Source organism: Desmodus rotundus, chromosome 1 (assembly GCF_022682495.2).
Source record: "Desmodus rotundus isolate HL8 chromosome 1, HLdesRot8A.1, whole genome shotgun sequence".
Lineage (NCBI taxonomy): Eukaryota > Metazoa > Chordata > Mammalia > Chiroptera > Phyllostomidae > Desmodus > Desmodus rotundus.
The window spans coordinates 110,802,980-110,817,650 of NC_071387.1; the positions used below are offsets into that span (position 1 = coordinate 110,802,980).

The 14,671-nt window shown below is 46.2% G+C and overlaps 1 protein-coding gene across 4 annotated transcripts in view; it reads right to left on the bottom strand.

The window, feature by feature from the left end:
• MYH11 (myosin heavy chain 11) overlaps nt 1–14,671 on the bottom strand; it is a 121,745-nt gene that overhangs the window by 78,691 nt on the left and 28,383 nt on the right. The gene's annotated exons all lie outside the window — the stretch shown is intronic.

The window sequence follows — 14,671 nt, forward strand, 5'->3', positions numbered from 1 at the left end:
ACCTCCAACCAATTCTGTCTCTTCCCTCAGATTACAGATGGACATCCTGGTGACTTGGTTGGGCTACATCCTCAGAACAAAAGGCAGAAGAGCCAAAAGGCTACTTAATTTCTCTTTCTCATTCTCATTTTTTCCACCTTGGGTGACATCTGCCTCTTGGGTTCATGTTCAGGGGTGTGGAGAGGTGCCACTCAGGTAAGTCTGACCTCTGAGCTGATGGCCAAGGGGAGGCCCTTGCAGGGAGAAGGGCCACAGGGACAAACAGGACAGAGGAGGGAGATCTCCATCACCACACAGTCCTGTCTTCCAGTCCAGCTGCATTGATTGCCATTAGGCCCACACGCCCTGCCCCTGCTACAGTGCCTGGGCTGCCCACAACCCCTCAGAAACATGCACAGCAGGGACACCCACACGTGTGCCCAAAGAGAGACACATAAGCTGGCCTCTGCAATAACATCAGTGATAGCAAAAGACCAGAAATAAACCATTTAACCAGTTCACCACCTGCAGAGAAGTGAAACACATTCTGGTACTTAAATTCTGGTATAGCCAAAAAGGGTACATGAGGCAGCCATTAAAAAGAATCTTCATGGACTGATGCAGAACACTCTCCAAGATGAACTAAGCTAAAAAAGAAAAGGCTAGGTAATATTGCGTGTTACCTTTTGTGTTTTAAAAGGACACACACCCCCCTCAAATACTTGTCTATGTGTCAGATATATTATGAACCCGTTCTTGTTACTGGCAACAGAGAGGACAGAGCCTGAGGGACAGGCAACCAGGAAGGGAGGACACTTACTTTCTCTCCGTCTTTTATCCTGTTGATGTTTGTGCTATGAGTCTGTATAAGCGTTCCCTCAACCCACCCAAATTGGTCAACATAAAAGTAGCTTTTATTGCTCTTGAGGACACCATTATAACCATAACTTTTATGAAAGAGAATAGAAAAAGCTGCTGCTCACTGTGCCACGGGCCTGGGTTAAGCCCTTCCTGTACGTGGTGACCCATTGAATTTCCACAGCAGCCCCTGATGTGGGCACTGGCATCGGCCCCATTTTACAGATGAGGAAAAGAGAGCACAGAAGTGAGGCCACTTGCCCAAGGTCATGGCAGTGGGTTGAACTGTGGCCCCAAAAGATGTGCACACTCAGAAACTCATCAGGTGACCTTACTTAGAATAAAGATCTTACAGATGTAATTAAAGATCTCCAGATAAGATCATCCTGGATTTAGGGTAGGACCTAAGTCGATGGCCGGTGTCTGCATTTATAAGAGAAAGAAGAGGGAGCAACACAGTGAGAAGGCCACGTGAAGAAGGAGGTGGAGATGGGAGTGATGTGTCTGCAAGCTGAGGGACACCCAAGGACCACAGGCAACACCAGGAGCCAGGAGACAGGCGTGGGCTGGACTCTCCCTCAGAGCTCCCAGAAAGAAGCAACCCTGCCAACACCTGGATTTTGGACCCCTGGCCCCCAGAACTGTAAGAGAACAAATTCCTGTTGTTTGAAGGCACCAAGTTTGCAGCAATTTGTACAGCAGCCCTAGAAAATGATCACGGCCACACAGCCAGAAAGTGGCAGGCTGGGACTCAAGCCCAGAGTCTGCATGACTCCAAAGCCCTTGCTTTTTGTCATGGCGTTGCTTGGCCTTCCTCAGATAACCCACACTCGTGCACTGGAGGCAATTCCTTCAGCATAAAAACAAGAAAACATTAAACCTTTCATCTCCCTAGCAAACTGGAGAGAGACAGAAGTCAGCGTCGCCCTTCTTGTAGATGGGAGGCACCTGTGCGTTGGCACCGCCACCAGCTCCTTGTGCTAGAATTGAGGGAATGTGCATACCTGTGCCTCCACCTTCCACCCAGAGGGAGAAATCCACGTGGGAACAGAGCAAAATAGAAAACCAGTTAAAAACTGATTCAGGAAGGGCCAGAGGGGCAAGAGAATGGAGGAACCAAGATCCTGTGATCAGAACCCAGGCAGACAGAGAACACCTGGGGCTGGCCCAGACAACTTCCACTATTTTAAGGAGTGATTTTGAGACTGACAGATGGACAAGCTATCTTGATCCACCTGCTTTGGGGAGAGAGGCAGGCTTTCCCAGCAGCCTTGGGAAGGGCCCAAGGCACACAAGATTTATAGGGTCAGAGGCTCATCCTGAGGCCTTTCCTCACAGGTTCCCAGGAGGAGGAGCAGGCTCCAGGGGAAGGCTTGGAAGCTGCCAGGGTGGCTTTGTGCTAGGAGTGACCAGGGGACCTCTGGCCTGGACATTCCCATCAGAAACACACGGCCTGACAGCGTGGGAAGCTAACAGAGCTCTGATTCTGGGCAGAAGAAAGGCTCAGTGTGGGTACTGCTTGCTGACCTATGCGGATCCCAGGAAATTGATTTCCTGGGGATCTCTCATCTTTCCTGAGCCTGAGCTTGTGTCTGACACAAGGCAGTAAAGTCTTCTGAACGTGCAAAGCAGTTTGCCGCTGCCCCCTCCCAATTTTTGCACACACTGTATTTTTCTGCCCAAAGCACCCTCTCTACCACTTCTCCTCCTACTTACTCCATTCCCTTGTTTCTTTTTCTTTTTCCCAGTGAGGTGAAATTCCCATAACATAAAAGGAACCACATAAAGTGAACAAGTCAGTGGCATGTAGTACATTCACAGCTTGTGCAGCTAATCCCTCCATGTAGTACCAAAATATCCACATCAGCCCAACATAAAACCCCACACCCATTAAGCAGTCACTCTCCATTCTGACTCCACGTAATGCCTGGCAGCCACCAACCTGTTTTCTGTCTCTCTGGATCTACCTATTCTAGACATTTCACATAAATACAACAATATAATATATGGCCTTTTGTGTCTGGCTTCTTTCACTGAGCATGATTTCTTTGAGGTTCATCCCTGTTATAACATGTTCCAGAACTTCATTCTTTTTAATGGCCCAATAATAGTCCATCGATAGACACTTGGGTGTTTCTATCTTTTGGCTGCAGTGATAAGTGCTGCTGTGAATATTCTAGTACAAGTTCTTGCTTGAAGGCCAGTTTTCAATTCTTTGGGGTATATGCCCTCATCCATTCTTGAAATGGCATCTTGAGAATCACTTCCTCTACAATACTTCTTCTGACTCCATAGTGCCCTAGAGCTAAGTTGGGCGCTTTTCTACTGCACGTCCCCTCTGGGCTGCCAGGGACAGTGTGTAACTCCAGGCGGGGACCATCCCATTGGCCACTGTGGATGTACATGAGTATTACAACAATCTTCCAGCAGAGGGGGGAAAGTGCCTTGAGAAAGGGGTGCCTTTTTCTAATACTGTAAAGGTGCCCATAGTCCGAATGTTCCCCCCCACGGTGGGACTTAGTTTCACTGTGATCATTGTTTCCCCTCAGTACTTTTTAGGTGGCAAGGGTGCTGATTATTTACAATGGTAATCAATAATTTATCCATGCTATGACAGAGTTTTCCTTTTCCATCTTAGGAAAAATTATGCTACTTAACATTATTTATAATAGCCAAAAAGTCAAAACAATAAAATGTCCATTAACTGGCAAAAGGATAAACAAATGTGGTTTATCCATACAATGAAATATTACTCAGCCGTAAAAAGGGATGAAGCACGGATAGACGCTACAACACAGACGAACTTTGAAGACATTACACTAAGTGAAAGAAGACAGTCATGAAGAACCATGTACTGTATCATTCACTCCCCATTTATATCAAATGTCCGGAACGGGCAAAGCTCTAGAGACAGAAAGGGCATCACTGATTGCTTGGACTTGGAGGTGGGAGTGGAAAGTGACTACAAATGGGCACAAGATTTCTTTTCGAGATGGTAAAAGATAATATTAGATTATGGTGATGGCTGCATTACCCTGTAAATTCACAAATAACCATGAATTGTAAACTTAAAATGGATTTCTTTTTTTTAAAGATTTTATTTATTTGTTTTTAGAGAGAGGGGAAGGGAGGGAGAAAGAGAGGGAGAGAAACACTAATGTGTGGTTACCTCTCGCATGCCCCCTACTGGGGACCTGGCCCACAACCCAGGCATGTGCCCTGACTGGGAATTGAACCAGTGACCCTTTGGTTCACAGGCCGGTACTCAGTCCACTGAGTCACACCAGCCAGGGCTAAAATGGATTTCTTTATTGTACATAAATTATACCACAATAAAGCTTTTTTTAAAAAAACTAAGTTAATTTTATACTATCTCTGAATCAAGGAATCTGATTTCAGAAAAATTTAAACAGATCTATTCATGTTCCAGCAGTTACAAACTGCTTTTAATGCTTGTCCATGAACTCCTGAAGGTCAAGGCCTATGCCTCATTCCAGGTGCCAAGAATGAGACATGAGGCACAGTAAGCAGGTACTCAGTAAGTGCTTATAGATTTGAATCAATCAGTCTCTCTCAAAGGCATCTGAGATAGCAGCCATGCTAAACCCTTGTTCCTGTATCCACAGAGTCACTCAGCAAACATTATGGGGCCTATCGTATGCCAGGAAACACAAAGGTCACCGAGACCTACTTAGCCTCTGCTTCTGAGAGGCCTGACGCTGTATGGGAGACGTGCCCAAAGTGCTACAGAAGGTAGCGTTCATTTTGATGCTCCCTGAGAGACAAAGTCTTCACAGCTGAAGTGACAACTGAGCTACCTCCCAGAGGGTGCATAGGCATCCCCAGGAGACACAGAGGAGGCTCAGCATCCCAAACACAGGGTCTGAGACGCAGCAGGTCAGAGTGGGGAAGAAGCCGACAGAGCTGTGCCGGGCCGGAGCTGGGGTCCTCCACATGGCCTCTGTCTGGTTGAGTTTCTGGGCCCAGAGCCCTGGCTTTGTGTCACACCCACCCCTAAATGTGCCTTCCTCCCTTCTTCTCCCGGACTGGGTGTCTGGCTTCGGACGTGCACGTCGGCATGTGAGCTTTGAGGAGATGAAGGGCTCTGGCGGGCCCTCCCCCACAGCAGCCCTGAAGACTCTCAGGAGACGCCAGCTCCCCACAGACCAGCTATTTCGGCCCAATCCCAAACACCAGCTCATGGTTTATGGCTGGGGAGCCGGAGGCTTGCAGGCTGACCATAAAAGGAGAAAACTGAACAGACCCAGGCTCACTGCTTCTTTCCTTCCTGTGCCAGGCTGCTGTGGGACCCAGTGAAAGGGAGGTGGCCAATCCCATGTCTCTGTGGGTCATTGCTACCCCCCCGCCAGTGAGGAATGAAGAAGACAGCCTCCTCTGAGTGCAGAAAGTGGCTCCCTACCTATGCCGCACACAAGGGCAGATGCCAGACAGTTCCAGACCCAAAGTGGATGTCAGTGCTGGGCCTCAGCCACGGACCCTGACAGATGACAGCTAATGCCTGCTGCACTTGCCCTGACCAGGCACCGTGTTCCCCGTGCACTGTCCAAATCAACCCCCACAACTGGGGAAGGCACAGTTATAATTCTCACAGGACAAATGAGGAAACTGAGGCAGAGCTGAGATTCGAACCCTGCTCAAGAGCCCATGCCCTAACCACTGCTCTATAGGTTAGGGCCCTTCTCTTTTTCTAACCTCCTGTACCCAGAAGAGCTGAGTATCTGGGTAAGCAGAGATGCTCTGAGGGCTTGTGCTGGGCCCCAGTAAGAACTTTCCAGATCCACACAAGGCCCAGGAATCCTTTAACAGCAGGAGCAGCCAGTTGAGATGGCATACGGTATAGGAGGACCAGTATTGTCCTGCTGGCCTCTTGGGCCTCAGCTCCCACCTGTCACACTCTCCCTTCTCCCTGACCCAGGCCCACAACCTCATGGGCCCCATCTCAGTTCCCTTATTGAGACCACATGTCACCTCCCCAGGAGGCTTCTTCTGTCCTCACAGCCTGAGACAGGCCCCCAGGGGTCCACGTCCCAGCTCCCTGGGCCTCTCCTCCATAGCACACGTGTTTGTGTGGTGATCTGATTAATATCTACCACCCCACACTGTGCCCCCAACTAGACCCTCCACAGTGGGTCCTTGATCAACAGAGTCAAATAAAAAGGGACTGTGGAGCCAGATGCCCCCTAAGGTGGGGAGGAGACAGAGGGAGGCCGGGACACACGCATTCCATGAGAAACACGTCCTCACCAAGTGTCAGCCAGAGCTTCCCGAATCCAGTCCCCTAAACATGCCTGCCTCTTCAACTCTATATTTACTGCTTATTTTGAAAAATGAATTCTCCTTAGTTCTCTCCCATCCATCTGTGTAAGATGCCATGGGCAGTCCATACAAGGCTCATTAGAATCAAATGAACCCTTACTCTTCCTCATTTCCTGCCGAAGAACATGAGCTTCTCATGATAACTCGGAGCACCAACCAACTCCTCCCCATGCCTCAACCAAGACTGAGGCAGACAGACGGGGCCAACACCACCACACCTCACCTCTACCAGGTCGGAACAGAGCTGATAGCTACAGCAAAATCTCTTGAAAGGCAGAGATAACATGCAACTGGTCTCCTGCCTGGGGCTGCATTGTGGAAATAGTGTCCAGAGCCAAGTGACTTGGCATACTTGCTGGCTCTACCTTTTGGACAAGACACTTTGCCCCTCAGAGTGTCAGTTTCCTTGCAAGGAAAACAGAGCTAAAAATCCATACTTTTCTAAGTTATGGAAATGATGAAATGAGACTGGCTACACCAAGAGCTTAAAATTTACTCACAGCATGTACAAGAGCTCCATAATTGTTATAATCATCACCACTGCTGTTATTACTGCTGTGTAAAATAGCGGGCTCTTGCAGTGGTTAGAGAAGACAGCACCTCTGTCCCAGTTGGACAGAGTATTAGGCCAAGCTTAACACTTTCTAATGATAAGAGCTGAGCCAGTTCCTTAGCCTTTTGGGGCCTCAGTTTCCTCAGCTGTTAAATGGGGGTGACAGCACACGGCCTTGGAGAGAAGATAAGACATTTCGAGGACAGCCAAAGGTGATACCCCAGGTATGACACTCAGCTCTGGGGCCAAGTCACTTGGTGCTCTGAGCCTCAGTGTCTTCAATCTGTCAAAAGAGGAGGCTGTCCTGCAGGGTGCCAGCAAGGGCAGAGCCGCGTGGGACTCACAGAGCAGTGAGCCCAGTGGGGCATCAGTGTCCTTCCTCTCTCTGCCCGGTTTATGAGCGGCCTCTGGGGAGTTCAGTGAGCATGAGCCAGCAGACCATGGACAGAGGGATCCAGCTGAGTGTGGGAACTTGCAATGATTAGTTTGGATCCTCCCACCTTCCAGACTTCTCTTAAGCTTGGAGAGGGTTCAGCCAAGAGCCTGAGCTGATAAAGGCCTGGGGCTGTTGTTTCTTTTTTAAATCCCCCTGACAGTGGCCATTTAGTGCTAATTAGGTGAGGACAAAACACTCCTGTCCCTATCTTGCACAGAGTGACAAATCCTGTTAGCTCCACTCAACACATCAGGATAAAATCTTATCTGCCTTTCACATCCTTACACCCCTCACCCCAGGGACCCATGGGTGGCTCTTGTCAGGAAAATGTGTTTGCTTTACCCACATTCATCATGCTAGTTTATCAAAGTTAAATAACTCCAGCTTCTTGAGGGCTGATCGTTCAATACCCTGAGATGTAGGAAGGCAGGCCTGCAGGAGCAAACAGCCTTTCATGAGACAATAGGGGGCGCTGTGTACCAGCTCAGCACGACAGACCAACTGGGCAAACCTTAGGCTTGGGAGTCAGATAAATTGAGCTCACATCTGGCTCTCACACTGATGTGACCTTCAGCAAGTTCTTCACCTCACTGAGCTTCAGTTTCCCCAGTTATAAGATGGGGCTAATAACAGCACCTACCTCCAGCATTGGATTACCTGACAAGTCATGTAAACAAAGGCCCACAAGCACATAAACAAAGGGAGGGAAAATAAACCATATTTGCTCCTTCCCAAAAACCATCATCATAAATGCAAAGGGGGAAAATTAGAACTTTGTTGGCCTTCCTGACTTTACAATTTAGTGTGTTTATTTTGGATTACACAGGCAGGCACCACAATAATTTCAGGCCTTCATCTTAAAGATCCTACTCTGGTCCTGTCTGCCTTGTCGGTCTGTATCAAGATGAATTGAGGATAGTCCTGTAAAGCCCTGAGCATGTAGGAAGCACACAATAAAACCCACTTCATGGAAAAGAAGGTGTGAGAGAATTCCCACTGAAGGACACTGGGTTAACACAGGCATTTGGTGCTCCTCCCTCCCCAAATCTTACTAAAATGACAGTAAAGGATTTTTTTCAAAAACACATGAACCAGTTCAGGTGAACTGGAGAGGAGGGGCCAGCAACACAGCCTTGGAAGCCAGAAAGCAGGACAGGTGACGGCTGTCCCAAGAAAGAAGTCTAAGCTGGCAGTGGGGACAGCTGAAAAGCAACCCACTTTCACCACGGAATCTCTGCTTGGGCCCAAACCTCAGCAATTAGCATCACCCAGGGCCTCTGGAAGAGGGTGAAGGAGGACATAAAACCCTAAGGATTGGTTGAAAGTCTGTTGGAGAAGCTGCTTGACACTCCAGGTATCGTCTACACTCCCTGAGGCCAAGTGACTGGCCTGCCACAGTCCACAGAGGAGGCAAGTTTAGTCTCTGGAGAGGGTTAAATACAGCATCTCTGTCCGGGGGGCATCAGAGACCATACTGAAAGAAAGAGGATAGTGTGCAGATTCCAGTTTAAAACCCTTACGCTCTTCTCAAATGGACCTGCAAAATAGTGGTAGGCAGATCTTTCTTTATCCTGCAGACAGAAGATTGCATAAGTCTTCTCTGAAGCATATGTTAGCCCAAGAAAAAAGACTGGAAGATATATCAGAAGTGCCCCAGTGGAATGGTCCAGCTCCACCACCCTACAGCCTAGCTCATCAGCAGCAAGCTCCTCCTGCCAGCACAGAGCTTCCTTCACCTTCGGGGGGCCCATGAACTAAAGCATTCCAGATGGACGGACAGCCAAGACTCGCCAGACACCTGAAAGAAGCCACTAATACGACAGACACACTTTAAAACAGGTAAGAAAATATGCACCCTGGAGGAAAGAGAAACTATGCAGGGAGAAGCATCCTCCAGAAAAAGGACATCACCTTACATGGACAAGGAATGCTTTTTTGAAAGAAATATTCAGAAAACAAAACAGAATTCTTAGAAATTAAAAAAATATCATAGCAGGAATTAAAAACTCAATAAAAGGATTGCAAGATAAAGTTGAAATAATTGCCCAGAAAGTAGAATAAAAAAGATAAGGAGATGAAAGAGACAAGATAAAGAGATGAAAATGATAGGAACAGTCTGGGAGTTCCGTTATAGAAATAAGAAGACTTCTAGAAAAAAAAGAACAGAGGATACAGAGAGAAATAAGTCATCAAGGAAGTAACTCACAAAAACTTCCCAGAATTTAAAGATATGCGTTTACAGATTAGGAGGGCCCCCTAAGTCTCTGTCACATGGGTTAAAACAGACCATGACAAATTTCATCATCCCAAGAGGAGAAACAAGGGTTTGAAAGCTTCCAAAAAGGGAGGGAGGCATAAAACTCGTCACACACAAAGGAGTAAGGCACAGATTGGTTTTTATCTTCTCAAAAATGAAACTGGAGCTAGAAAGCAAAGAAGCAATGCTTTTAAAGTTCTAAAAGAAAACTATTTTCATGTTTAAAATTTTAAGCCCAGCTGAACTATCCCTTAAATATAAAGGAAGCATCAAATCTTTCATATAAGATCTCAATTTGCCTCGCATACATCCTTTCATGAGAGGCTGCTAGAGAAGGTGCTCTGTTTAAACAAGGAGGTAAATCAAACAAGAGGAAGACGTGGAAACTGGGAAACAAGGATCCACCACGACAGCACTGAAGGGAATTCCAAGGATGATAAGGAAGATCCCAGATGTCAGCTACATTCATAGAAGGTACCAGGGCAGGTGGAAGGCCCCAGGGGCAATCAGCTTTAAGGAGAGAATATCAATAGGATCCCCCCCACATACCTGGGCATATTAAAAGGAGAGGAATGCATTTAGAAGGAGAATTGGGGGAAGAATTAGTGATTAAGTATACAGAAAACCAAGTTGGACAAAATAAGACAATTACTAACTCCAGGGAAAGGAAGAAATTGTACAGGAAAAGTAATCCTGAGAAAGTGCAGAGCTCAGCTGCGAATGGCATCTCCACAGTCACAATATAGAATCCATCGAAGTTAATATAAAACTATATTGGAAGTTTATGAGATGGGGCACGTGTGTGCGTGTGCACACGTGTGTGTGTGAGGAAGCGGCAGTAAGGACAAAGCAAGGAGGTGAGTGAGCTAAATCCTAATCGTTCATGATGAGAAGTCAATCGGTAATGCCTAAAACTAGAAAATATCAAGATACCAGCAACAAGAGTTGATACAATCGTGTTATCGCTGGAGAAGTGGAAATTAGAGATGCAGCAAAAGAGGGCTATTTTTCTTAACAGCCTTGAGGAATTATTTGACTCTAAACCATTTTCATGCACACCTTTAATAAAAATAAAAACTGAAAAGGAACAGGGAACAGGGATCCTCTTTAGGCGCCGACACGGAAGACCAGCGAAGGGCAGCGCAGTGCATGTGGAATGCCGCCATGTGGGGGGGGATCACACCTGGATCTGCACACATGTGTAAAACACTCTCGAGAATACCTAACAAATTGGAGACCATGGCTGCCTCTGGGAAGGTGAACTCGGGGTCTGGTGCACAAGGGTTGAGGGGAAATTTTTCACCTTTTGAATTTGAATGTATCATGTCTCCAAAAATAAAAAAGCATAGGAATATTTAAAAAGTAAACATGGCATAATTTACACATAGACATACATATATAATGCATTTTAAATACCTACATCCCTTTCTCCTCTAAGGGGTTTGGCTTCCATTTGGGTAGGAGTGTTAGTGAACTATGTCTTAGGGAGCCCTTCCCCTGTTCCCAGCTCACCCGAGGCAGCAAAGGGTTAAGCCTGGAGCACTGAGCTCCCCACTGCAGTCTACAAGTCAGCATCTTCAGACTGGCCTCTGTCATCTTCACCACACCCATTCTCACCTCCACACCACCCCAGCTCCCCCTCCCACCCTTGTAAACCATCCCTCAAGGCTTGTAAAGCTCCACCCCTCTCAGACAACCCTCCCCACCCATCCTGACCCTGATCCGTTCTTTTCTTTAAAAAACTCTTAATAGTTCTTCATTCATTCATTAACAAATATTAACTGAGCAGCTACTACATGCCAGGTATCAGTAGATGTGCTGGAGCGACAATGATGAACAGACAAAGATGATGTTTGTGGGTCTGATGGAGTTTATGGGGCCTCAGGAATTTAAAGTCTGTGTAATTCATTTCTATATTCAGTAACTGTGTCATCCACCCCTCCCAACCTCACCTCTTCACACCCTTTCTTATTCCACACAGGACTGGAGGAGGGAGCCACAGTTGCTAGTGGTACCTCTCCAACAAGACAGAAAGCTCAGTGTGGATCTCAGCCAAGTGCCTTTCCAGCCTGGGACAGCAACATTGCTCAAAGGAGTCACAAAATGGGCCTACATGTTCCTTGGCCAAAACCAAATTCCCACTTCATAGAAAAAAATTGGGGCCAGGGGGAAGGGAGGGTGGGGGATGGGTGCAGGCAGGCAAAGTAGGTGGGTGGCGGGGGAGGGGGGGAATGGGGACATCTATATTAGTGTCAACCAAAAAAATTAAGAAGAAAAAGAAAAAAACTTTTTCCAAGTTTACACTTGTCTCCATGATTCTTTGGATTTTTTTTCGTTAAAGTCGATCATCACAAGTTTGCCAGAAAGCACTAGGGAACACCAAAATGAATGCATACACAGCAGCTGTTAATTACCATTTAAACTAATGAATGCCCTGGCTTGTGTAGCTCAGTGGATTGAGCACGGGCTGAGAACCAAAGGGGTGCCGGTTTGATTCCCAGTCAGGGCACATTACCTGGGTTGTGGGCCAGGTCCCCAGTGGAGGCCACGTGAGAAGTAACCACACACTGATGTTCCTCTCCCTCTCTTTCTTTCTCCTTCCCTTTCCCTCTCTCTCTAAAAATAAATAAGATCTTTAAAAAAAATAAAATAAAAAGCTTATCTTTTTTATGGGCCTGTGTGCCCACGGATGTCATTTTCTCTTGGGGTTCAAAGCATGCCAAGATTTTCAAGTGATTTTATGTTTCACTAGATAAGTTTGTGGTAAAACATAGACCCGAAAAGGAATGAAATGTGTAAAAACAGAGGGCCTGTCATCCCTGCTCCACAGTTGGAGGTTGTCTATGAAGCACAAGACATCACAGCACAAAAATACATTTCAACGAGCCAACCACTTAGGAATCAGACCCCACGAAGGCACCACCGCCCCCACCGACGCAATGGCTTCACCTTGCTGACTGCTGAGTGTCAGCCTCCACCGTGACGCAGACACAACATAAAGTGACAACTCCGCAAAACTGCCCATTTCCTGAAGGTGAAGAGTGTCACAAAGTCAGCGAGCTTGACTTTGGCCACGAAAGGCCACAAAAGGCCACGAAAAAGTATCAGAGAGTCATCATGAACCGTAACACAGAGGCGGCTCTGAGAGACTGCAGAACACCGCAGGCACGAGAAGGCCTCGGGGAACTGGTGATGCTCAAGTCAGTCTGTAAAAATTACCCTCTTACAGAAATCAAGCACGATATGAAGAATGCTGTATTATGCTTTCACACGATTTTGTCCAAGAAAAAGACAAAAAACAAACAAAAAAAATCAACCCTTAATTAATTTTATACTCAATCTAAGAATCAGCATCCAGTAGCAATTACCATGAAATTCCTGTGGCATGTAAGATAAAATAAAACTATATAATTTGCAATGCTATTTTTTAAGCCTTGTCAAAACCTTCTTCCCCCTTAGTACTGACAGTAGAACTTTGGTCCCTGTTTTAAGTGATATGTTTTCTGGAACCAATTATTTTCAGAGAGTCAAAACCTCCTTCATTTCGTGCCATTCAGCTCAGCGTATAAAAGGTTGCACACCAAAATGTCAGTGGTGGTGATCTCTGGGTGATAGAATCATGGGTGCTAGAATTATGGGTCCCTTTTGCGTTGATATATGTTTTAATACTTCTAGAATGCAAATGTAATATTAAAGGTTTTTTTTTAAGTTATACATATATTTTTAAGAGCACTGTGGCAGTGCCTACCAGTCACTCCCCCCACCACCCTTCCCCATTGCTAACGGAATTTTATTTCATTCTGATTTTCAGGTAAAGTGTACTTAGTGGGAACTCCCTCAGCTCTAGGAAAGAACCAGGAATAGTCCAAATCAGTCAAAAACATCCTCATCTCCTTGTCAATGATATGTTTAGAGGCTGACATGTGACCAAGTTTTAGCTAATTAACATAAGAGGGGGCCTGCGGAGGAGTTTCTGGAAAAGGCTTTTTTCCTTGATAAATAAGAGACACAGGGAAAAAATTTAATCCTCCACTTCCTCCATGTTTTTTGGATATTATCACATGAGGATACCTGGAGCTATGGCTGCCATCTTATAAACATGAGGAAGAAGCCAAGAAAATTCCAAAGAAGTTAGTTTTTGAGCTGCTGAATTAACAAACTCTGAAATCATCAATCTTCAGACTTCTTGTTATGTGAGATAATAAATTCCCATCACTATGTTTCCCGAAACCAAAAGCACCCCAAATGATACACTGTAACTTTGTGATGTTCAGCTTCCCAAAGAGGTGTGTGGACGACCATTTTATACTTGTACATAAAAGGGAGACCACAAAGGATTTTTTAAACAAAGGCACATACCTAACACTTTACAACCTGAGACTGTATCTCCTTAACCCTCCTTGTGAGGCACCATCGGCTGGTCTTTGGAAGTAATGGCAGTCTTGTATCTGGAGTGGTCCAACTCAGGCTATACTCGTGGGGTCTAGCTGACTCTGTCAGAAACTGGGGGCACTTCTACCTAAGCCCCTCTACCTGGGAGAGTATCTCCTAGGCACAGCTGGGATCCCTGCCCTGAGGAGTTTCCAGAACTGGGTCCCCAGGGTTGCAAAGTCAAATGCAGGGGCTGGGCAGTTAACACAAACGAGCTCATCAGGCCAGTTGAGGGCTGGGAACTCTACAACTCACACACCACCAAAGGGGAGGCTGACTTGGGGGACATAGAACCAGTGTTGCTAGACATTCCAATATTTCCAAAACAACACAGAGGTCTGGATTTTTAGGTACAGCCTCCCAATTTTTAAAAGTTGGTGACTAATTCAAATATCCTTAAAACGCCATGTGGACCAAGCCAAACTTACCTGAGGGCTGGAGCCACCCACCAGGGGCCAGTGTGCCACCTCTGGGAGAGTCACACTAAGCAATCACGTAACAATTGTGCACAGCTTTAAAACTGCCATAGACCTTTCCTGTTGCCCTTTCCCAAGTGCAAGCACAGGAGAACTCCTGTACCTCACCCTAGAACCATTTATAGAAATGGAAATCCTCTCATCCCACTCCAAAGACGGATGCTACTGGGATGGGTGCTGCCCTTTTTATTTATTTTTTGTTCTTTAAATTTTTTTTAAATTTTATTTAATCTTTATTGTATTTTTCCATTACCATTTAGTCCCCTTACATCCCCTCCCCCCAGCAATCATCACACTGCTATCCATGTCCATGAGTTCTTTTTCCTTTTTGCTTAACCCCTCTC